Raw genomic sequence first — 24283 nt, forward strand, 5'->3', positions numbered from 1 at the left:
CTGATATTTGTTAAAGTCATGGGATTCCTGACTGACCTGAAGGTTTATAATTATGATTGCAGCATGAGCTAAATCCAGGATTTTGTTTCTGAGTCTGAGGCAATGTTACCGAGTCACTTTAATAATCAAGCCCCAGCATACCCAGGTCATCTACTACATTCGCACACATCCATGTATGATACACGATCGGCTAAAATAATACACTTACCTTCCCTCGAACCAGTAAACAGATTGATCATAGGGCTTTTCCACTTACATGTATTAGTTGCCCCCAAAACCTGAAACTCCTTACCTTATGTACTACTAAAGAACTGCCATACTCTCACAGCTTTCAAGAGGTGTCTGAAACACATATTTTCTATATTTGTTGTAATATTCCTCTCTGTTTTTAATTCATGTAAGCTATGTATGACATTGATGTTCTCTCTCCTGGTATATTTGTTATTTTTTCTTGCTAATGCGCTCTATATCTAACGAAAAGGAAACTTCATAAATGTAACATTATTATTATAATCATTAAAAAATCATGTCTCTTGCGATCATGCTTTTACTTTGAATGCAGCTATCAAAAGCATGACTCAAAATGCAGGAACACACACCCCTCTCACCTCTGATTACAGTTACCATGGCAACCGCACCATCAAACAATTTTAGTCACTGACTAGGGCATTGGATGACACCTCGCTTTGACCTCGTTCATACAGGAAGTTTGTCGGATTTCCTTCAGTGCCTCCACTTTATGTTAATTCTCTCAGCAGAGTTTGAAGGCCCAATTCACACAAGGGGGAATATCGTACAACAACTTTTTTTATTTCAAAGTTTAACTACTAACTGTTAGCAATATGGGGTATAAATAAATTGTTGTCACTGTCTGGAGCTTCAGATGAAACCTCACTTTGACCTTGTTCATACAGTAAGCTTGTTGGGTATCCTTCAGTGTCTCCACTCTATGTTCACTCAGCAGAGTTTGAAGGGCCAATTTACACAAGGGGGAAATGTCGTACAACAGTTTTTTGATTTTTAAGTATAACTACTAACTGTGTAGCAACATGGGGTATAAATAAATTGTTGTCACTGACTGGAGCTTCAGATGAAACCTCGCTTTGACCTTGTTCATACAGTAAGCTTGTTGGGTATCCTTCAGTGTCTTCACTCTATGTTCGCTCAGCAGAGTTTGAAGGGCCAATTTACACAAGGGGGAATGTCGTACAACAGTTTTTTTATTTTTAAGTTTAACTACTAACTGTGTAGCAATATGGGGTATAAATAAATTGTTGTCACTGTCTGGAGCTTCAGATGAAACCTCACTTTGGCCTTGTTCATACAGGAAGCTTGTTGGGTATCCTTCAGTGTCTCCACTCTATGTTCACTCAGCAGGGTTTGAACAGCCCATTCACACAAAGGGGAAATGTTGTACAACAATTTTTAATTTTAATTTTAACTACTAAAACTGTATGGCAACATGGGGTATATTGTTGTCACCGGCGCCTTGAACTTGTTCAATACAGGAAGCTTGTTGGGTATTCTTCAGTGCTCCGTTTTACCTCTGCATGGTAAAGATTAGAGGCCATTCACACAACGGAGAAATGTCGTACAACAGTTTTTTTATTTTTAAGTTTAACTACTAACTAACTGTAATAGTAACATGGGGTATAAATAAATTATTGTCGCCAACTGAAGCTTCAGCTGAAACCTCGCTTTGACCTCTTTCATACAGGAAGCTCAGTAGTTGGGTATCCTTCAGTGCTCCGTTTTACCTTTGCATGGCAATTATTGGAGGCCATTCACACAACGGGAGATATGGTTTTGAAGCATAAGCAATCAAAAAATAAATGTCCATGAAAAGGGGCAATAATAAGGCTTATAAATAGAAATATCACATTCATGATGGGATATGTTTGATGGGAATCGCAGTGCTATTCTAGAAATAATTCATGTTTGTGAGTGCATACTTGAATATGCACTCTAAGTACCGGTAGATTAAGTCACTTGTAATCAGATAACGAGCTATACTTGTCGAGTTCATTTTCCATTTCATTGTGACGTAACCGAGTATAATCCATGTCATTAATGCACAAGCTTCAAAACGTGAATTAAAACATGATTTTTTGTTGTTATATTGAATGAGTACAATAGGACTATGCAGTCCAGAAATAACGCATCGGACCAAATCACCGTGACAAGGCCAGGAGTCCTTCAGACTGCCCTGGGGGTTGCCATAATTTGTATTATTAAATGACATCACATATATTATTAAAAGCGCACCCAAACGATATAATGTGAATCTCAATGTGCGCACCAATGTCCTTGCTATTCAAAATTATGTGCATTTTATCACGCGTGCCAGAGATACACATACATGTATCTAAAGCCTCGGTCACAAATGCCATTACGAACTGCGACGAACGCCGTACGAACGATTTTCTGACAATGGAAATTCGGGAAGACAATGGAAAAACAGGGAGATTCGTACGAAATTATCGTTCGTACGAACCTTTGTGACCGTAGCATTTGGTATGCGTAATCACTTTTAGCCCTGGGCCACCACTTTTTTCAGTCGGGACACCCTTTCAAGAAATATATTTTGCAGCACCTCGGTTGAAAAAACGGTACTTCACATCTTTGAAAATGTAACCCGACCAATCTTATCACACAAAATAAAGCCAAGGACATTATAATGATTGCTTCCCCTGCCCCCCCCCCCCTGCAAAAAGTACATTTAACTACGAGTAACACTGACCTATACAAATAAAAAAGTAAACTTGATAAAACATTAATGACTAATTTGTTGACTAATTGTCAACTAAATAGATTATATCCTGCAATACTTTAACAGGTGCAGCGTTAATTGAACTTTCAATTACGTATATAAAGCGTATGTACATGTACATCTACTTGTATGCCATATATATGTAGTACATCTTTAGAAAAATAAAAATTGGCAATACAGTAAAACCTGTAGACAAAGACTACTTTTTCAAGGAATTAATTCCTGCCAGGTACCCATTTACTATCTGAGTCTAGTGTGGCAAATGAAGATTAATGCCTTGCAAAGGATATTAGTGCGGTGTCGGGGATCGAACCGCAACCTTTGAATATCAAGTCAAGTGCTAAAATTAGTTGACTTTGACACTTCTACTGAATCATTTTTAATATTATTAATATTATCATTATTCTTCTTATTATTATCATTGTTATCATCATCTTTCTTATCATTATTATTATTGTAATATCAAACTATTTAAGCGAATTACACTTTCTGCATTTTCTGAGTTAGCTTTCTTGTGCTAAAATCAAGAGAAACTCTTCATGAACATTTTGCAACAATATCTTCATCTTACATGTATACATAGGTGATTAGTATACAATAATATAAAAGAATCGGCAAAGCTTTAAAAAAAAAGCATACAACATACTAAAAGTTCTTCATAGTATCCATTCAAGTTTCAGATTATTATGTAATTTTAAAGAGTAGGTTGAGTTCTGGGAAGAGGTGAAAAATAATTTGTGAGCTTTATCATTCCTATTATGCAAGGATGGAAGAACATCAGATAAGACATGTTCCCTGAAAAGTATGGCTCTTCAAATGCCTTTATATTCTAAATATGTCATGTAACTCGTAAAACTCGGGGGGGGGGGGGGGGGGGTTAGGTTTTTTACGCCACGTGCTCGTGTAGTCCCATATACATCTTTCTGTGTACAGTGTTTGTAACTTTACCAAATTTCTTATTATTTTGATGATTCCAGAACCTTGCAATACACACAAATTCTTATGTGCTAGATGATCAACCTTTTCTGGTCGATTTCACACTGTTTCTTTCACAATGCAATCGCATGACCAGAACTCAACTTCATCTTTAAGCACTTTATACTCTCTAAACAGATGTTGTTGAGTTTCTGGACCAGAGCTATTTTAGAACTTTTAAGTAAGCTTCCATATTGTTCACAGTGCTCTTGGAGGTGCCAACAATAAGGAAAGTCCTTTTCAAAACCAGCACTCTATCTTGATTTGTTTCTCAATATGCTTACAGCTAGTGCTTGCATTCTAATCTTCAACATCATGTGACACACATCTTGAGGACCTCTTGCACTGTGTTTTTACACAAACACAATAACCTTTAAGAGAACACCCTCACAGCCAAGCCTGAAAAAGACTAGTTTCAGTTGCAGATCCATGATTATCACGCATGGGGGCACAACTCTGCAAAATCTACAAAGTTATCACATATTTAGTTTTGTTTACCAACTTTAAACTATACTTGTTTGTATAGTTACTACAATTAAATGTTCATTTACAGAACATACATGTCCAGTATCTTGAACAGAAAGAAAAATTTAAGAAAAAAAATGAATATTGTAATATAGTTTTCTGCAGTAGCCTACTGGTTCCAGAGGGGGGCTTGGGGGGTTCCACCCCTTCGATATATTTGGTTGCCCCTGTGGATGTATCATAAGCACTAGAAAATGTAGCCCCTAAAACTCTTCAGATTTTGGGAAATTGAATAATAAAAAATTAACTGGTGCTGCTGGTAAATTTCATATATTAAATAGCGCTGAAGGCCATTCTATGGTAGCTGCGACCATAAAAATCTCAGAATATGCAGTTCTAATATATAATCTCCGAGAAATCTCTGAGAAAAGTAAATTGATCGATTGTAGTCCAGAAACTTTGTTTTAAAGCTTCAGTCTTGCGAGGGCGATATACAACATAAAGAGCATACCCCCACAACAAATCATTACATTTTGCAGGCGTCTTTAATTTTGGTCTATAAACTTTCAAGCATGATAGGATATTTTCTCTTTTTGTAATTTTTTGTTTGGATATGCTGTGTTTTGCTAGGCCAGGGGTATGTGCCCCCTTGCCCCTATGCATGCCCCCTAGATTCCACCCCCACCCCCCCCCCACTTCGTAAATTTACAGGTGTGATAGGAAGTACACTAGTGCACTTTGAGCGGAACGTAAAAGAAGGTGAGTGGGATATATATAGAGAGTGACTGAACAGACATGAGTAAAGACAACTGGGCCACATGTGATGATTAGGTTGGCACGAGTGCGCTACTTTGGAGCTATTTTTAGGCCTTCCGCTAGACCCAGACGGTAAAGTGTTCCGCTGTAAATAGGGTAAACTAAAGACGGGCACACACTACAAGATCTGACTACGATCTGATTTTGGAAGAATATTTGATAGCTTTTTATATGAACATTCAAACGTGTAAAATCTCAATGACCGAGGATCTGAATATATAGTCATATGATTAAAGGTAATACAAACTTTTGGTATACGGTCATGAATTTGGTTAAAATGAACATATTGGAAGCATATATATGCGATTTAACAATATTCAATGATCGTTGTTGCGGTTGAAATGGAGTCCAAAGTGATGACATTGTAAATAATGAATGGTTGGAAAATGTTCAGACTTAATTGTCACCTCAGCCAAAGAATTTTGATTCTGCAACTGAAAATTAAATGCAGATATTATTTGCCTCTATGTGGAATGATATCAGTCATTATGCGTAGAAAATAGTCTGATTTCCATACCCTTGTACCGTATGGTCGTAAATTTTGTGCTGCGCAAAGTTTCAATCAGCTTAATTTGGGCAATTACAAGAAGTGGGTTATTGACATGTACAAAATGCACATGTACCCTAATTTACAGCTCATTTTATCAGTTTAATGTATGTTATTACCAAAGAAAAAAAGAAGTCAGTCAGTCATTAGTTGTTTGACAGTGAAGTGTAGAAAGTCAGCAGGTTTCTTTGCATAATTTGAATAATAGGAACCTGCTAACGTTTCAATTTCACAGATACGACATATGTGACATATTCACAATTCATGCAAAGTTTAACAGAATTTGATGTTGGCTGCAAAAGGAATACACTACCTTTAAATATTGCCTCTCAACCGGTTAAACACTCTTATCTTAGGGAGATGGTAACATACTTTGTCTCATGTTGTTTTTGTTGTTGTCTTTAGAATATCCCACCTTCTTCAGTGTGAGATTTTCTTTAGAAAATTCATATTGCACCCACTTTTCCTACTTGTGTTCTCGGTCTTTTGGGGGAAAATAGATGATCTTGTCAAAAAGTAAGTGTGCATGTGTATGGGGTACATACATGTAGGGTAAAAGCTTTTTCGGGATTTAGAGTGTCTGAGAGATGCAGACAATATAGGAGCTAGAGGGAAAGGGAGATAGATGAAGACAGAGACAGAGAGGGAGTGTGACAAAGTGAGTGTGTGAGAGAGAGAGAGAGAGAGAGAGAGAGAGAGATACAGATTGAGAGAGCGAGTCAGAGAGAGAGAAAGATTGAGAGAAAGATTGAAAGAGAGAAAGAGAGAAAGATTGAAAGAGAGAGACAGAGAGAGAGACAGAGAGAGACAGAGAGTGACAGAAAGAGAGAGAGGGGGATCGGAAAGAAAGTGGGACTCCACAAGTTCAGAAAATGTCAATTATAAAATTCCTTGGCTTACTTCTCTAACTTCCCATCCATGTCCCAGGGCTAGCCGACACCAAACATCATGTATGGGGATGACCTTTTCATATTTTGGCCAGATTCCATTTCAACAGTGTTCTACATTATGGGCTTTGGTCTGAACCAAACCCTTATTTACACAGCCAGGGGGGAAAGGGTCTACTGTACAGATGAAAAAGGAAACCTACAAGTATGATTACTTTTATTAGTTCACCAATGTAAAGTAAAGGACGGATGTGGTCCATATGTAGGATGGGGTCCCCGTTTCTTATGAACACCCCTGCATCTAATTTTTTTAAAGAAAAAGCTTTAAAAGGCCCTCCTATGATGATAAAGAACTGATCATTACACAGAATCTAGTGAAAAGAAGTCACACAAATCTATGCATTTCATGCTATGCATAATGCATTCTACATCGGCTGGCATTAAAAAAAATCCCACTCCAGGGGTTGGTTAATTTTTTTATTTTTTTTTAGTACCATTTGACATCAGACCAGGGGGGGGGGGGGGGGGTGTTTCACAAAGATCCAAAGTTGAACTTATCTCTAAGTTGGACTTAAGAATTATGACAAGCCGTTAGCATCTTTGGAAATATTTTGTAAAAGTTATTTTAAAAGGCGTAAAAGTTATTTTAAAAGGCATAAAATGTTGAAGCAAATCCTTCATATTTTCTATTATCAAGGAGATTTCATTTTCTTGATGTGGAATTCATGAAAAGTCTAAAATACTTGAATTTTCACTTTTGAATAGTTAAGGCTACAAATGGCTCTCCGTAGTGTTTAAGTCCAACTTAGAGTTAAGTTTGACTTAGAGTCCTTGTGAAACACCCCCCAGTAGTACGATTGTCAATGATTTGAAGCCGACTCAGTATTTATCATTTCTGACTGGATAGCTTAAAGACACTAAAATTCTGTTCGTTCTATCATTGCTTACAATCTAAATGGGCAACACATTGCTTGTGCCATTTCTTCAAGAATCAGATCCGCAGTGGGATCGTCTAGTGAGCGCCCTGCTTAACCTGTTGGACAGAGGTCAATCACGGTGACCTCCCACTCACTGGCTCACCTGCACATGATAGCAACCTGTGCCAAGTCCTAAGACTCAAAGTGAGAGTTTTGCTTGCCTAGAACAGTTCAATGACACATGCTCTAGCTAGTATACTAATATTGACTCCTTTGAGGGGCACAATCAAAACCATTCCAAGACCGTTGATCTCTAAACATTTCTGTGCCAAACGACGAAGTCGGAAATGAGTTAAAAAGTTGAAAATGACCCCCTTTAACAGGATTTTCAAGAACATTTTACACAACATACTTATATCACTACTTTTTCGAACTGAAAAGAGGTTTTAAAAGAGGTTTTAAAAAAGGGCTCTAAATATAATATCCCTACAATTTGTTTTTGCCTAACAAGTACAACTTCACAAGAAGTACCGGTACCTTAATTTTGTGTCCTTTCCCCTGTGTTATTTGACTTGCATATTCCTGTTCGTAATAAATGACTCTTTTTTATGAAATCTTTCGGCCCTTTTATTTCAAATACATACCATTTTCTCAACTCTGCAAACACTGAAATGTTTGCAAACATCCCTCCCCCCCCCCCTCCCCCTCCCCCCTCAATTAGAAAACCCTTTTTTGTCAACATGAATTGACCCCACTGGAGCCAAGACTTAAACCCTGAACCTTGTGCTTCACAGCCCAGTAAATTAGACAACAGGACCTTGTAGAGAGTTTTAAGACCGGTTGCAGGTACATCTCTCTAATGGTCCAAACATTCAAAGACTATAGAGCTAGTCTTGATAAAAACAGTCTATTCATATGCACAAGTTCAGGCCAACCTCTATAGAGCCCAGAGACTACATTCAATTCACTACTTAGAATATAAGTAAGAAATTTACCAAGTAAATTGCTAAGCTTAGTACTTAACTTATCTCATATTCAAATTGCATTTTTACTTTTACATACGTAAGCCAAAATCTACCCGGTAAGTAAAATACCTACTGATAAGCATAATTGTGACATCACACGGTCAATCAAAAGTAATGCGCAATTACACGTTATGATACTGCTTCAGAAAACCTATGCCTGCCAATCAAGGCCTCCAAATAATTGGCTTATTAAGTCTGGTAGGGATCAGCTGTCTTAAATTTAGGGTAAAGTACTTGGCTAAAAGTTTGACCTGAATACTAAAATTTGCTAAGTATTTTATCTAAGACGATGACTAAGTACAATACTCAAACTTAAGTATTGAATTAAATACAGGCCCTTGTCTTTCATTCAGAAGCTATAAACTACTTAGTTTGCTATATAACGCGAGTTAATGACACACTTGCATGGATCACTATTAAAGACTAAAACTATAGGCACCATCTACAAGTCTACCACCACAGATAGACACGCACTAGACTTCTAATACAAGATTTATGAACACTGTGTAGGATTGGCCACTATACTTTGCTGGAGTGGTCATGTGTATACCCTCAAAACAAAGTTTTGTCAATCAAATTTATAATTTGCTACTCTAAAACTTGATCCCAGATTCCACATAGTTAATCACCAGCCTCGATAGTGAATAACATCACTTCAGCTAAGTTAAGAGAATGTGTAATGGGGATAGATTACTCGTAAAGTGTAATATAGAGATACTTGAAAACCACAGTGTAATTTATACTCACTCTCAAAACAATGTGTCCTCAATCAAAGTTACTGAGCCTCCGTTTGAAAGCAACTCACGTGCATAGGTAGATCCAATTTAGCGAGGACTCCCAAGTTCCGTACAGTCATACCCCGTATACTGCTGCTGCTGCTGAGCTGATCTGAGGGCTCGCCGTCCGGCTAATTAGCCGAGAGCTAGAGAGAGAGAGAAAGGGATCGAGCCAGGAAAACAAAACAGGATGTGTGATGTCATCCTGACTTTGTCCCAGGCAGCCAATCAACAGCTGTCAATCACCCGTCGCCATGCCGACGCTGAGGGGGAAAAGCAAATGAAAGAGAGGGGAAGGAGGTGAAGAAAAGGGGCAAAAACTACTGCGATGTGGATGCAGGAGAGATGTCATTCAGCAGTCTCGCGGAGGCTCGTAGTCATGACTGCTATTGAACACAAGGGTCATTTACACAAGCCACTTAATAGAAAGTTATTTTTAAACTGTGATCAGAATTTCACTCTTTTTTAAATTTGAGAACAAGAGCATACATGTACCTCATTCTTAAAGGGACATGCTGATCATGATTTAAATTTTATTTATCTAATTGTAGTGAAGAACTTTTATTTTTGGCCAAGCATCCAGAGTAACTTAATTACAACAAAGGTCCTACATTAAGCTTATTAGCTAGGAGCACATAGCAGTACACATGTACATGTCCAGGATCAGCAAAAAAGAGAAGAACGAAATTCCCACATGTGAATGGATCGCACTTCAAACATTTTTCCCCATGTGTGAATGGACCTATTGTTTCTACATGCAACACCATTGCCTCACTCACATTCATATACATACATGCATGCTATATAAAGAGGCAGACTAGAATTCTGACAGGAAATTGGACAGTTTAGTTGAGTACCTCGTCAAATGCAACTTCCAATGCACTAGCAAGTGCAGGAAATGCATGACAAAGGGAAGGTAGGTCTGTTAGAGGAAGCAATACAAACGAAAAGAGATCAATGACTGATCAACTTTTTGTTTGCACTCTCTCTCTCTCTCTCTCTCTTTCTCTTTCTTTTTCTCTCTCAAAAGTTTATTGTAGATACATTTTTTTTCTTTATAAAAGTGGCCGATTCCATGCAAAGTCTCCAGTAATAATTTTTTTTTTCTCCATTTATTTCATAAAGTATGTAAAAATATCCAGATATGACCATTTGATGCCAGTGAAACCCCAAATGGAAGAAATTTCTCAAAATCAACAGTCTACCCAACAGAGGACGATAGTACAGCGAACTAAAGAGTAGAGCTGAAAGATACTGTAAAAGTTCACTATAATTGTAAGATTATTATTATTATTATCTACACAAACATCTACAAGCTTGACTCAATTAGCGAAACTTGTGATATACCAGTAGCTTAATCATAGCTGAAATAATAATATTCATCAGTGATTTGACCTAACTATTGTTAAACTGGCATATAACAAGTTTGAATCACACTCTGTCCATATAGGCCTTTTCTCTCCTTCTCCCCCCCCCCCCCCCCCCCTCGCCCCTCCCCTCCTCTACCACTCTCTCTCTCTCTCTCTCTCTCTCTCTCACTCTGCCTCTCATTTTTTATGTGTTCCTCCCTCTACCTTTCCCTCACATCTTTCCCCTTCCCCTCTTTCTCTCTCTCTCTCTCTCTCTGTGTCTCCCTTGTTGTCTTTCCCTCACTCTTCCCTTCTACCTTCTCTCTCTCTCTCTCCTTTTCTGTCTCCCTCATCTATTTCCTTAGTTCTAATTTGTTCTATCTACTTTCCTTCTCTCGATTCCCTCTTCTCTTCCTCCCCATTTCACCTACAAGTACTCTGGTACTCTCCTCCACCCCCCCCCCCTCCCTGCTACTCTCTCTCTCTCTTTTCTTAGCCATATCTTTCATGGCAAGACATATATGTGAACAATGCTTTGATTGTGTTTATGTTTATTTATTTACAGGTCTAGCAGGGAGACTCACATCTCCCTGGCTATAGGTTTGTTTTGTAATATATTCATGTTCATATTCATTTGATATTCATGTGATAATTATTCCAACATTGATATCAAGTGAAATTATTCTATCATGTAAACTGAACGTAATCAGCCTACAGGCTGCCAAGTTCAGTATATTAATAGACCATCCAATCAATTAATCAATCAATATATATATATATATATATATATATATATATATATAAATGAATAAATTAAACAATAAATAAATAATTGAATAAACTCAAACATCAACCCAACAACAGCTGAGGGCAGCATAGCAGTTTGCACAAAAGTCATATCAGTTCCCCTTAGAAAATCCACACTTTGAGAGAACTGTATCAGTACAAAACTTTATCCCAGATAGGTTTTGCAACCTTCCCGACCAAAAAAGATTATTAACTCCCTTATCTCCAAGGGTATATTAATATACAATGCCACAGCTGATTTTTTTCTTCCCATAATGCATCACATGAAATCGCCCAAACACTAACGTCGCTAGATGGCGCTGTGGATTGTCAATACATCATATTTTTTTTGTGAATATTAATTCTAGAAACATTCTGAAATTAGATACTTTCTGAAAAAAAATCTTTATATGTGACACTCTATACTAAAAATACTAAAATAAGTAGGCCTACACAATTTCAGTTGATGATCAGAAAAGTTATGGAAGAGAACAACGCGATTACATTTTGCCTGAATTTTCATAATTGAAACCAGTCTCATCTTTTGGAAGCAATTTAACACACCTTAGGGGTGTTTCACAAAGACTGCATCTGCATGATAAAAAAATGAAACTCTCTTAACTTAATTAGTATTTAGAGTCTAGTACGGTATATAGCAGAAAACTTATTATTAAAATCATTTGAACAGTATTTAATATAGAGATTTATTTTCTGGGGGATGTCTAAAAATCGACCGTAGTTGGACTTGAACTAGCTTAGTGCAGCTGCAGGCTGTTCATGCCACTGGTTCTTCTTCTTCCTTTTTGAGTACAGACCTCTTTACAGAGTATTAACCTACTGTACTGGGGGTGTGTGCAGGTGGACCACTACACCGGGGTTTCCCCCTACTCTTGTATGAATAGTGCAGTGGGTTCTTAACGTGCAAAGGTAGCGACTCTTCTCAACACGGGGCCTCCATTTAACGTCCTATCCGAGAGACGGAGTGTTTTCCACTTAACATAACCTGCGTCTATGAACAAGGGAAGGGGCACGTTAACACACAACGCAGGCTTCAGTCATCCGTCTGGGTGGGAGTCAAACCGGGATCTTTGGTTCGACAGGCGGACGCTTTACTGACTGAGCCAACTCGCCTCCTTTAAAGCTAAAGTAGACCTAGACTATATCAGTCTTGAGAGGGAGCTACAATAACATGAACAGATAGACCTCTAAAGAGTTTATTATTTACAATTTCATCATTTTATACTCGATTTCAACCGCGACATCGAACATTGAATATTGTAAAATCGCATATGATTTCATGTTCATTTGAACAAAGGCCATGATCCCATACCAAAACTTTGTAAACCGCGCATGCATGCGACCGTAAATGACACCGACAGTTGGGGCACAACTGGGCTGCCCTATACCTACGGCCTACGTACCAACTCCTGCTATGATCCGGGATGGAGCTCCCAACTAATTTGCCTCTACTTTTGATGTAGCTCTAGTTGTAGTCATTTCATTTTATTTACAAAATTTTCATCTCAATAAGTTGCTTTTTTATATTTTACTTACCAGTTCACTCCGTTGTTAAAATTATTAAATGAATAACGAGGTAGACATGCAAAGAGGAGATCCGAACATTTCTCAAATTCAAACATCAAGCTGGTCAGCGCCAGACGCACGTTTTCCCTCATGTTGTTTACAATTTCGCTGCGCCCTCTTCAGCTTTGGTCAAAACAATCCAGGGAAATTCCCCGATTCCGCTATACTATGACGTAGTCGTAGTAGCTAAAACTCAAGAGGCATCACACTGAAGAAAACAAAAATGTGAATACTGTTATCATCGGTGGCGGATTACAGGGGGCACGTGCCCCCCGATAAAAAAGGGGGGAAGAAGGAAGGGGGAAAAGGAAAACGGAGAAAAGGGAGGTAGAAAGAACAAGGAGGGGAAAAGAAAGAGAAGGGAAGAGAGAAGGAAGAAGAAAAAAGCCTGGGAGGAGAGAAAAGGGCATAATATTTGTCTTATGTCTAGTGGTGAAAGAAGTTGAGTTCTCTCTAAAAAGATTACTGACATGCAGGACAAGAGTTAATTTTGTATTTCAAGTACATACCACTACCAGTTGTTGTCAGGGCGGATCCAGCCGGCGGGGGGGGGGGGGGGGGGGGGGGGGGGGGGGGGGGGGTGGGGGGGGGGGGGTTAGTGAGCACTATTTTTTAAAACTCAACCCCTCCTTTTTTGAGCCAAAGAGAAAAATTACTCCTTTTTTTTGGCAGGGGGGGGGGCGTCTTTTTTTTTAAAGGTAAAATTTACATGACCATTTTTTTGGTTTACCAATTTTTTGGGGGCCACTGGTTTGTTGATATCGGACAAGATACGTTCAAATTCGAATTCAAGCTTTTTTTAATTCAATCCAAACAGAAGGATCATGCTCAAATTTCGAGGTTAAAGTGACGTGACGTGATGTGAGCCTGCCCACATTCCAAAATTGAGCCCGTTTGTAGTTACATGTACGGTGCTTCTAGTATTGGGATATCAAGTTAATAAAATAATGGTCTGTGTGGTTTTCAAATTTCCACCCCCCCCCCCCCCCCCTATTGGAAAATCCTTGATACGCGCCTGGATAAATTTGAATTTGAGTTTATTAACAACAACACATCACAATAATGACAGTACATATGAAAAATCATACAATGCTAAAAATAATACTGATACATGTATACATAACATAAGAGTAATGTCGATTGAACAGTAATGGTTTTAAAACGATATTTTTAGACATACATCTGCATACTATTAAATGTACAAAAGATATATACGTAAATATGTATATTACTATGTTTAGGTGAAGTTGTTAATGGGAACTAGAAGTTATCACAAGTGCTAGTCGAGCCTAGTTCCATTCTTTGGCAAGATTTTTTTTCTGTTAATTTGTTTTTTACATATGAATGTAAAACTTGTTTGTTTTGTATTTACATATATACAACAAAATAATACAATATCATGTAACTTTTTTTCTTTACTAAAATGAAAAAAAAAAGAAATAAAAAAGCTTAAGCAGGCCTCGCGCCTGAACAGCAGAGCATGGACATTATAATGAAAGAAGACAAATCTTTGAAGAAATAAAATCATCAATGTGTTCATAAGAAATGAAAAGGATGTATTAATACAAATAATCATACACATGTATGTACATGCACAAATCCTGTAAAAGCTTAAGGCCGCTATAATCGTTAACAAGGAAGTGTATACATATAGAAAAGGAAGACAAGTAATATAAAAGGAAAACAAAACGAAGGGGGATGAGATTGAGCCCACGTCATTTACATAGAAGGTAGGTGGAAAGATGTCTCCGAAAAGATAACCTTGATGCTTTTAATCTAATTTCATCTGGCAGATCATTCCACAGCTTTGTTCCTACAAACGAAATACAAAATTGCCCTTGCGTTGTCTTACATTTTGGTTGATAAAGTAGGCCACTTTCTTTTCTCCTAGTTGCATATTTGTGCTGTATCATCTGACAATAATCGACTAAAGAGTGTGGTAAAAAAACCTTTTACCAAATCGTACATAAATGTTGATACAAGAAGTTCATGAAGTTGGAAAATATTTAAAATGTTTAGACTTTGAAAAAGAGCTTTGGAGTCTGTCTTAAGTGGACTGAATATAATTGCTCTCATTGCCATTTTTTGACTTAAATATATACAATTTAGATTACTTTTGTAAGTGCTCCCCCATACTTCTACTCCATAAGAGAGGTGAGGCTGTATAAAAGCCTTATATAATAACACAAGTATATTCTTGGGAACAAAATGTCTCAGTTTAAACAGAATACCTACTTTCTTTCTTATGCATTTGTTTATTGTCTGAATATGTTCTTTCCATGAAAGGTGACAATCAATTTCAATTCCTACAAATGATGCAACAGATACCTCTTTAATATGGTTTCCTGTACTATAATATGTCAACTACCATTACATTAAAATCAAATTATGAGCTTCATAACGAATCTACCCGGCCTCGAAAACCCTGGCCTACGCACACGGTAAAGGAACGTACATGATATACAGTGCACCGGCCCTATACGATTCCGAAGGTGGGAGAGGGAGAGGGCTCTTGCTGGCAATCTTTGATCTATTGCGAGGGATGTACCTGTATGTATGCCTAGGCCAACAGTGCGGATATTTTGGTTGTTTTGTTAGGTCGCTTATTCTGAGATCAGAAGGAATTATAATAATAATAATAATAATTATTATTATTATTACAATAATGGTGGCTTCTTATATGGCGCACATGTCCGTCACGTTGTGACGCTTATGGTGCTCAAGGTGTGAAAAGAACGCGTTATGGCCGTGCACCTCCCATCATCATGCCCCCCCCCCCCGATCCATAAGAAGACGGATATGCCCTAGCTCCCCCTCTCTTTGTTCCGATCAATGGAAAAGATCTGCATGAACATAATCCATGCTGTCAATAACATTATGAAAAATTATTTGTCAGATGTGGACATTTCAATAATAATAAACAAATGTACCATGCACTGGGAGGCTCTATATTATTTTGTTTGTTTAATTGCCACAACCTTTTCAATACACATCAGCCACTGGCGCAGTAAGGGAGTGAGAGGGTTGCCTCCTACACAAACAGAATGACCTGAATTATAATAATAATAATAATAGGCATTTCTATAGCGCGATCTATTTAGATAAGTCTATTCCGAGGCACATTTATTATTACCCCGGCTTTAGCCTAGCAGCCGTTTATACAGCGCTCCACCATTTTAAAGGACTTAATTCCTGCCAGGTACCCATTTACATCACCTGTGTTGAGTGTGGCAAATGTAGATCAATGTCTTGCCAAAGGACATTAGTGCCGCGTCGGGACTCGAACCGCGGACCTTGTGATCGACAGTCCGGCGACGTATCCACTCGACCACGACACCTCGGAACGCGTCATATTATTATGACGCACGAAAACCCAGGTTTGTCGACAAACCTCCTTTGTGAATTCGGGCCAATATATTTATATGAAAGAGAACGCTCCGTCTGTTGGTTATGGAATTTTTAGTTTGTATCACTAAACAATTACATTGCCACCTTATCGTCTATTTACGACAGCACTGTCCTTCATAATGAAAAGGCTTCTAATCGAAAGAGACACATACAATGAATCGTCAATAATTTGACGGAAATTCAGTGATCAGGAATTGTTTTTCCCCTGATCAATAGGGTTACACCCCTTTCCCACGCCACAGAAGTGTCAAGTTTGCTAATACTGATGCATATTTTTTTCCATTATAAAATTTCTATCCAAGCTACATACTCTAAGAGAGTATATTAATGCTGATTAAAATAATTGAAATACAAATCCTTGAAATTAACTTTTTTACTACATCCATGGTTTCATAAAAATAAGATGTTATGTAAGACTATTTCGAAAGAGAGAAAGAATATCGAAGACGAAACAGAAATCCAACGCCAGGGAAATACATTGATTTCCTCGATACATTTAGTTGCTGTCATTCCCTTTTTGGAATTGATTGCGAATGTGGACAAAAATGACCCTGCTGGAATCGAACAAGGGTCACTCGCTAATAGAACGTCAATGTCTTGATCACTGGTCCACCAAGGAGACGTGCCAGAATATAACAGTAATAAATACATTTACATTTATATTTCAAAATTATAATTGCGAGATATAATTACGGCAACACTTGTACAGTAAAATGAACTCTTAACGATTGAAGAAATCAAATTAACACTTTACCGTCACAATCCTATGAATATCATGATATGATAATAATAATGATAATAATATAGAGTAAAGGAGATATGATCGACATGATTGATGTTACAGATCATGATCTAAATATGATATCTTTATGTTATTGCATTCATGTGATATCATCTTACTTAACATTGCACGAAATGATAACAACATGTTTATTATAAGATACGATATCATGTGAAGCAAGAATATAATGTTTTATATGAGAAGATATGATATGAATATAATAATAATTATTATGATATCATATCATATAAAAAGATACAATGTGATATAGTAATGATGTGACAAGATATGATTATGATAACAATATGTTATTACTATGAGAATATATGATATGGATAGATTATGATATGATGTAGTATATAAATATGATGTATAAGATAAGGAGTGACATGATGTAGATTGTTAATCAGGTTAGCTCAATCGGTAACATTTTAGTTTTTTTAATGTAATAAGGTCGAATTCTCGTCGTTTTTTATAAATATAAAAGTTATAATATCCGGTTATTTTCGTAATGTTATATTTTCTGGTATGCGTATCAGCTTGGGGGAAAAGAAAAGAAAATAAAATTGTAAAAGGGAGGAGAGGATGTTGATGATGATGTTGATGATGATAATGATGATGATGATGATGATGATGATGGTAGTGATGGTAGTGATGATAATGATAATTTACACCGTTTATGTGGCGACATATTTCTGATTAAAGAACGTTCAAAGGCACAGGCTCCTCCAATTAAAATAGTATTTTTTACACTCTTGCCGAAATAGATATGTTTTGAGGCATTATTTGACATGTTCTAGATTGTAGTCTCGAGAAGAAAGAAAGGGATTAAGTCCCACAAAGGCTGAAGAATGGATGAAAAGACACAGTCCCCATATCATCCCGTCATGCGCGGTGTGGGTACATGGGGAGTGAGCCCAGAATGAGCGCAACCCAGGACGAAGAAGAGATGGAAAAGAAAGACCTCCAAACTCTCCAAACCCCTCTCGCATCATTTTACATTATGTAACTACAATCAAAGACGTCATTATACCTACATTCTATGGGCCGTACGAGACTAATATGCAGATGAAGGTAGCGCTCGTACGTCATGACTGTTTTAATTGACAAATTAAGCTGTCAAATATGCAAATGATGATAAAGCTTTTTCCTGTTTGCTACCTGCTTTTATTACACACAGCTAAACAAATATGTAAATGATAGTTTGTTTTTTTAATTATTGCCTCTTACGGATTTTAATAATCAAAATAAAACCAATACAGATTTCTGAAGCGCATTTCCTGACGCTATTCACGTCCCTGCGGCAAAGCGCTACCAAATATGGAGTTGAATGTAATGCCTATTCCTCTTCGATGCCTGTTTTTATTGGATAAAGCTGTCCAATATTCACATTTTTGCAACACCTTTGTCTATTGAATGCATTGGGCAGATATTACTGGGTAAATCGATTTTGGGCAAATGTTGTCTGATAATTGGGTTATTTTCTCCCAACCATTTACTATATGAGTACCTAATGAAAGGTAAAACAAATAGGTTGGGTAGATGTTACTTGGCAAAGAGATGTTGGGCAAATGTTGTCCAATAATTGGGTTATTTTCTGTTGGTTAAAAGTTGGGTAGTTTCTTTTTATCCAACACTGGGTAAATCATGCAAAGTCTTTAATTTACCCAACAGTTGGTTGGACAAAATTGTGTTACTAGTATGATCTGAATTTTAATATTTTTATATACATGATATAGGGCTTACATTCAACTATACATAGTATGATCGTGCAATAGCTTTGAGACTGGTTGTTGATGGAATTGTGTTCTCAATGAAAATGAAGTTTTGTTGATGTTTTAATATAAATATTGATATCAATGATATAAATGATAATAATTATAAAAATAATAATATCAATAATAAAAATGATAACAATATTATTATTATTGTTATTTAGTATAATGTGATGATGATGTTAATGATTAACAGTAACAATATGTTACTATACCTGTCATGAAATCACAACTTCTTCTTTTTTCTCCCCCCCCCCCCTTTTTCTCCCTTTTTCCATTTTCCTTCTCCTCATCTTTCTTTTCTTTTTAAAGCTTTATTTCAATCAATATCAAGTGCATCTGGTCGGGTGTGGGGAGGAAGGTCTGCGGATCACAATTATTTGGTTAACTTTTTCCCAACCCGGGCAGCTCGACCGGATGCACCTGCTATTGCAATATTTATATATGCTCAGTATTGATTTTGTTATCTAAATTCATGTTTGTTATATTGTTGTATTTATGTGACTTGATTTGCCAAATAAAATAATAATAATAATAATAATAATAACCTCTACGCGGTGTTCGCTGCATAAATATGCATGTGTAAGAATGTAAAAACATTGGTTAAGTTGGTTTATTGTGCGAGGGAGCTGAGCGACCGAGCAAGAAAATTTCAATATTTTAAAACCTGAAACTTTGCATTTAAGAGCATCCTACATCCAAATTATTATTATGGGCAGGGTGGGGGGGGGGGGGGGTGCTGAGGGCTCTATAAATTCTGGTCTGGTCTTAGGTGCATACATGGCCGGTCGCCAACGTCAGGCTCTGACAACGAGACGTTGAAGCAGAATTACATCTGTCACTATTACTATTATTTAAAGGTAATACAAAGTTTTTGGTATGGGGTCATGAATTTGGTTCAAATGAACATATTGAAAGCATAATGCGCTCCTACAATACCCAATTATCGTTGTCGCGGTTGAAATCGAGTCTAAAGCGATGGAATTGTGACTAATAAACTCTTTATATTGCATAGCTTCCTCTCAAGATTGATATTACTTTAGCTTCAAAACAATGTTTCTTGACTAAAATCGACCAATTTTCTATTCCCGTTTTGAAATTATAGCACCTCAATATGCACTGCATGCAGAAGGCCGTTATACTTGCATTGATGATACAAAGCTGTTTCGGCCTTCTGGTAGGTAGTTGTATCCAGGGGCGGCGATCCCGGGGGGGGGGGGACACGTCCCCCCTCAATTTTTTTAGGGGGGGGGGATCGTCCCCCTGGAAATTTGAAAAAGTGCAAAACAAATTGTATAGCATATACTGAATAGTGACTGCAACACACTTTTAGGCTCCGGAAGGCCCAAGAGTGCAGCGTTTAGACTAATAAAATTGCAAAAAAAAACGCTCCCTCGCATAACATCCTTGTAAAAAATTTCGCATTTCGTCCCCCCGGTCATTAACAGAAATCGCCGCCCCTGGTTGTATCTTTCGTGGTGATATAATGGCGGCAATATTTCTTGCCCAGAACCAACTTCGTGCCAATATACGAGTTAGAAGAAGATTGTGTGTTGACCGGAAACATCACAGATGGGAACTTTATAAGAAATTACATGCTAGAATATGACGATTTTAATGCTCTTTTCTTAATGTAGTGAAAGCGAGACTTGTCTTCATGATCCACATGCCAAAGCGCATGATGACGCGCGTAATAAGCGCTCAACTAACTAATTACGCCCAAGATTAGTATGCGCTAGGCCCATCTTCAGATATGGCATAAAGTATTCCTATTGGTTGACCTACTTATCATGCTTATATAAAACAGATTTTGATTGGTAGAGTCCATACAAATGGGCGTGTCAACAGTGGTCAAAGATAAGATAGAGGCGGTCCTTCAAGAGATAACACAGGGATAAAATGATGTTCAGAATACCAACTTACAACAATATTAGCGCTGTGCATGGGTGTCGATCCGTAACTGACTGTTCATCAGGGGGGGGGGGATGATCTGTTCATTCATCCCCCCCCCCCCTGATGAATAGGTATTACGTAAGTATCGACACCCATGGCGCTGTGTTATCTCTGGGAGATACAACAAAAGATAAAACAAAACTTACAACAATGTTCAGAATACCACCCCTAGGGCGGTATTCTGAACCCTGTGTTATCTCTAATATTGTTGTATCTTTTGAGATAAGATAAACTTGGTATTCTGAACATTGTTGTAACTTTTGTGTTATCTTTTGTTGTATCTTTTCTCTCATCTCATTGGCCGCGCCTGCGCTCATAGTTTGGTGCGCTTGTAATTGTGCGTATTATTAATAAAGTGGCGTGTAATCCTCATTTGCATATGCGCACGATAGATAATAATTATGTCGAGATAATTGGTATTCTGAAAGTTGGTGTATCTTTTATCTTATCTTATCTTGCATGGTATTTACAACAGGTAGGGGGGTTATTGTATCTTTCGTGGTGATATAATGGCGGCAATATTTTTTTCCCAGAACCAACTTCGTGCCAATAGACGAGTTAGAAGAAGATTGCGTGTTGACCGGAAACATCACAGATGAGAACTTTCTAAGATATTACATGCTAGGATATGACGATTTTAATGCTCTCATCTTAACCAATATAGTGAAAGCGTGATTTGTCTTCATGATCCACATTCAACAGCGCATAATGATGACGCGCGTAATAAGTGCTCAACTAACTAATTACGCCCAAGATTAGTATACGCTGGCGCATCTTCAGATATGGCATAAAGTATTCCTATTGGTTGACCTACTTATCATGCTTATATAAAATAGATTTTGATTGGTAGGGTCCATACAAATGGGCGTGTCATCAATGGTCAAAGATAAGATAGAGGCGGTCCTTCAAGAGATAACACAGGGATAAAACAATGTTCAGAATACCAACTTACAACAATATTAGCGCTGTGTTATCTCTGGAAGATACAACAAAAGATAACACAAAACTTACAACAATGTTCAGAATACCGCCCCAGGTGTGTTCCAGGGCCCTTCGATCTTGGATCGTGTTCACTGTTCAACCGTCGATTCGAAAACAAAAAAAATCCTTGTAAAATCGATCACCCTTCATGTGATCTTCCTGCTGTGATTGGCACCTTAATAATTATGAAAAACAACGAATGCTCTTAACTATCCCACGACAATCTACTGCATAGATCATAGATCATTACACTTCGTATCAGAGCTCCGATCAACACCACATCTTCCTTGTATTATTCTTTGTTTATTTCTTATATCACATTCTCTTTTTGTCTTTCATTATGTTATTCTTTGTTTCCTCCTTATATCACCTTGATTTATGTTATTCTTTGTCTTAATCATTCTGTCGACTTTCTCTTTCTGTTTTTCCTAATATGTTATTCTTTGTTCTAATCATTCTATCACTTTCTCTTTCTGTCCTTCATTATGTTATTCTCTGTTATTTTCTTATTTTACATTCTCTTTTTGTTCACATTCTGCACCATTAATATTTTTTTTTCTTCTTCTTCTTCTTTGTAGAAAATCGCATTTGTTTTGCACATAGTGTTTGTTATTTCTAGTTAGGTGCTTTCCTCATGTCCATTTCAGTTCAAATTTCATAGGCATAATCTCTAGCATCTCATCAAGGTCATCTATTTTTTCGATTTTCGAAATCACTCATGCATAACCATCCAGGCGCCATTTTGTCCGTTTCTGGTCCATTTTTAGGCCTTTCTTTCTTCCTTCCTATCTTCACTATCCTAGATCCTACAAACTTCTAACAAATTCCTTTAGATAGTCTGAGAGATGTTCTTTCATCTGCGACGTATAACCTGACCTTCAAAATGTCATCTTCGTACTCAAAATTCAAATCCAAAACCGACTCCGTCAAAAATCTTTAAAATTCTTGAAAAGTGGACCCCAACAAATCTAAAACTGCCACAACTTTTTCATATAAATTTCGTTTTGTATTTAAATCTTACAGTATCTTTATCTCATATTTTCACATAGCCATGCTAAATTTCACGCTCCAATGGCTATGCACAAAATAAATAGCGCCCTCTAAAGTTCTGGGACTTGGCTTTCTTTATGTGGCCGTATCTCCATTACGGCTTGGCAGACCCGTACCTTTTTTTTGAATTTAGATACTCGAAGATATCCCCTTTCAAGCCATATACAAATTATTTACCCTATCCTTGACCAAATTTGAGAAAATTGCTCTCCAAATTCGCCATTTTCAAGAAAATTGCGAAATAACTTCAACTTGCTCTAAAATTGCGATCATTATACCTACAACAATGAAACTTAGCAGACACATGTATCAATATACGTGACAACTGTCTGCCAAGTTGTGTAAATTTCAATGACGTCAGCGCAAAGTTATCGCTAAAAATGATGAATTTACTATGCATTACGTAATAGCATATTAAATGCGTGTAGTACATTGCGCGCAGATGACAATGGTGTCAAACTGACCGCAATGAAGTGCCCTTTCGGATGATACCAAGTATTATAAATGTTCACACACAAAATTGTGAGTTAATTCCAGTTTAGACCCCATATTATACTGCTGATAATAATGTTAGTATAGACGACCGTTAGTGCTTAATCGCCCGTCATTGCACGCATATCGTTGTGCCACGATTGCAGGTCTAGTGTTATTCTTTGTGTTCATCATTCTATCACTTTCTCTAATGTTTTTCTTTGTTTTAATCATTCTATCACTTTCTTTCTCTTTCTGTCTTTCCTTGTGTTATGATTGTTTTTTCCTTCTATCCCGTTCCCTTATGTGTTTTGTTGTTTTAATCATTCTATCACTTTCTCTTTCTGTCCTTTATTATGTTATTCTTTGTTCTTTCCTTATTTCACATTCTCTTTTTGTCTTTCATTATGTTATTCTTTGTTTCTTCCTTATATCACCTTCTCTTTTTGCCTTTTCTTATGTTATTCTTTGTCTTAATCATTCTATCACTTTCTCTTATGTTATTCTTTGTCTTAATCATTCTATCACTTTCTCTTTCTGTCTTTCCTGATATGTTATTCTTTGTTTTAATCTTTCTATCACTTTCTCTTTCTGTCTTTCATTATGTTATTCTTTGTTCTTTCCTTATTTCACATTCTCTTTTTGTCTTTCATTATGATATTCTTTGTTTCTTCCTTATATCACCTTCTCTTTTTGCCTTTTCTTATGTTATTCTTTGTCTTAATCATTCTATCACTTTCTCTTATGTTATTCTTTGTCTTAATTATTCTATCACTTTCTCTTTCTGTCCTGCATTATGTTATTCTTTGTTCTTTCCTTATTTCACATTCTCTTTTTGTCTTTCATTATGTTATTCTTTGTCTTAATCATTCTATCGACTTTCTCTTTCTGTCTTTCCTAATATGTTATTCTTTGTTTCATCCTTCTATCACCTTCTTTTATGTTATTCTTTTTTTTAATCATTCTA

At 37.0% G+C, this 24283-nt stretch overlaps 1 protein-coding gene across 1 annotated transcript in view; it reads right to left on the bottom strand.

Moving 5' to 3' along the window:
* Positions 1–12977, bottom strand: part of LOC754172 (leucine-rich repeat serine/threonine-protein kinase 1) — a 79231-nt gene extending 66254 nt beyond the window's left edge. Inside the window, exons 1-2 of the mRNA XM_030994424.1 lie at positions 12868–12977; positions 9150–9441 (exon numbers count right to left, since the gene is read on the bottom strand). The gene's annotated coding sequence lies outside the window, so the exon portion shown is untranslated. The remainder of the gene's footprint in view (positions 1–9149; positions 9442–12867) is intronic.
* Positions 12978–24283: the final 11306 nt, after the last annotated feature.

This window comes from Strongylocentrotus purpuratus, unplaced genomic scaffold, assembly GCF_000002235.5.
Source record: "Strongylocentrotus purpuratus isolate Spur 01 unplaced genomic scaffold, Spur_5.0 spur5_scaffold_21, whole genome shotgun sequence".
Taxonomy (NCBI): Eukaryota; Metazoa; Echinodermata; class Echinoidea; order Camarodonta; family Strongylocentrotidae; genus Strongylocentrotus; species Strongylocentrotus purpuratus.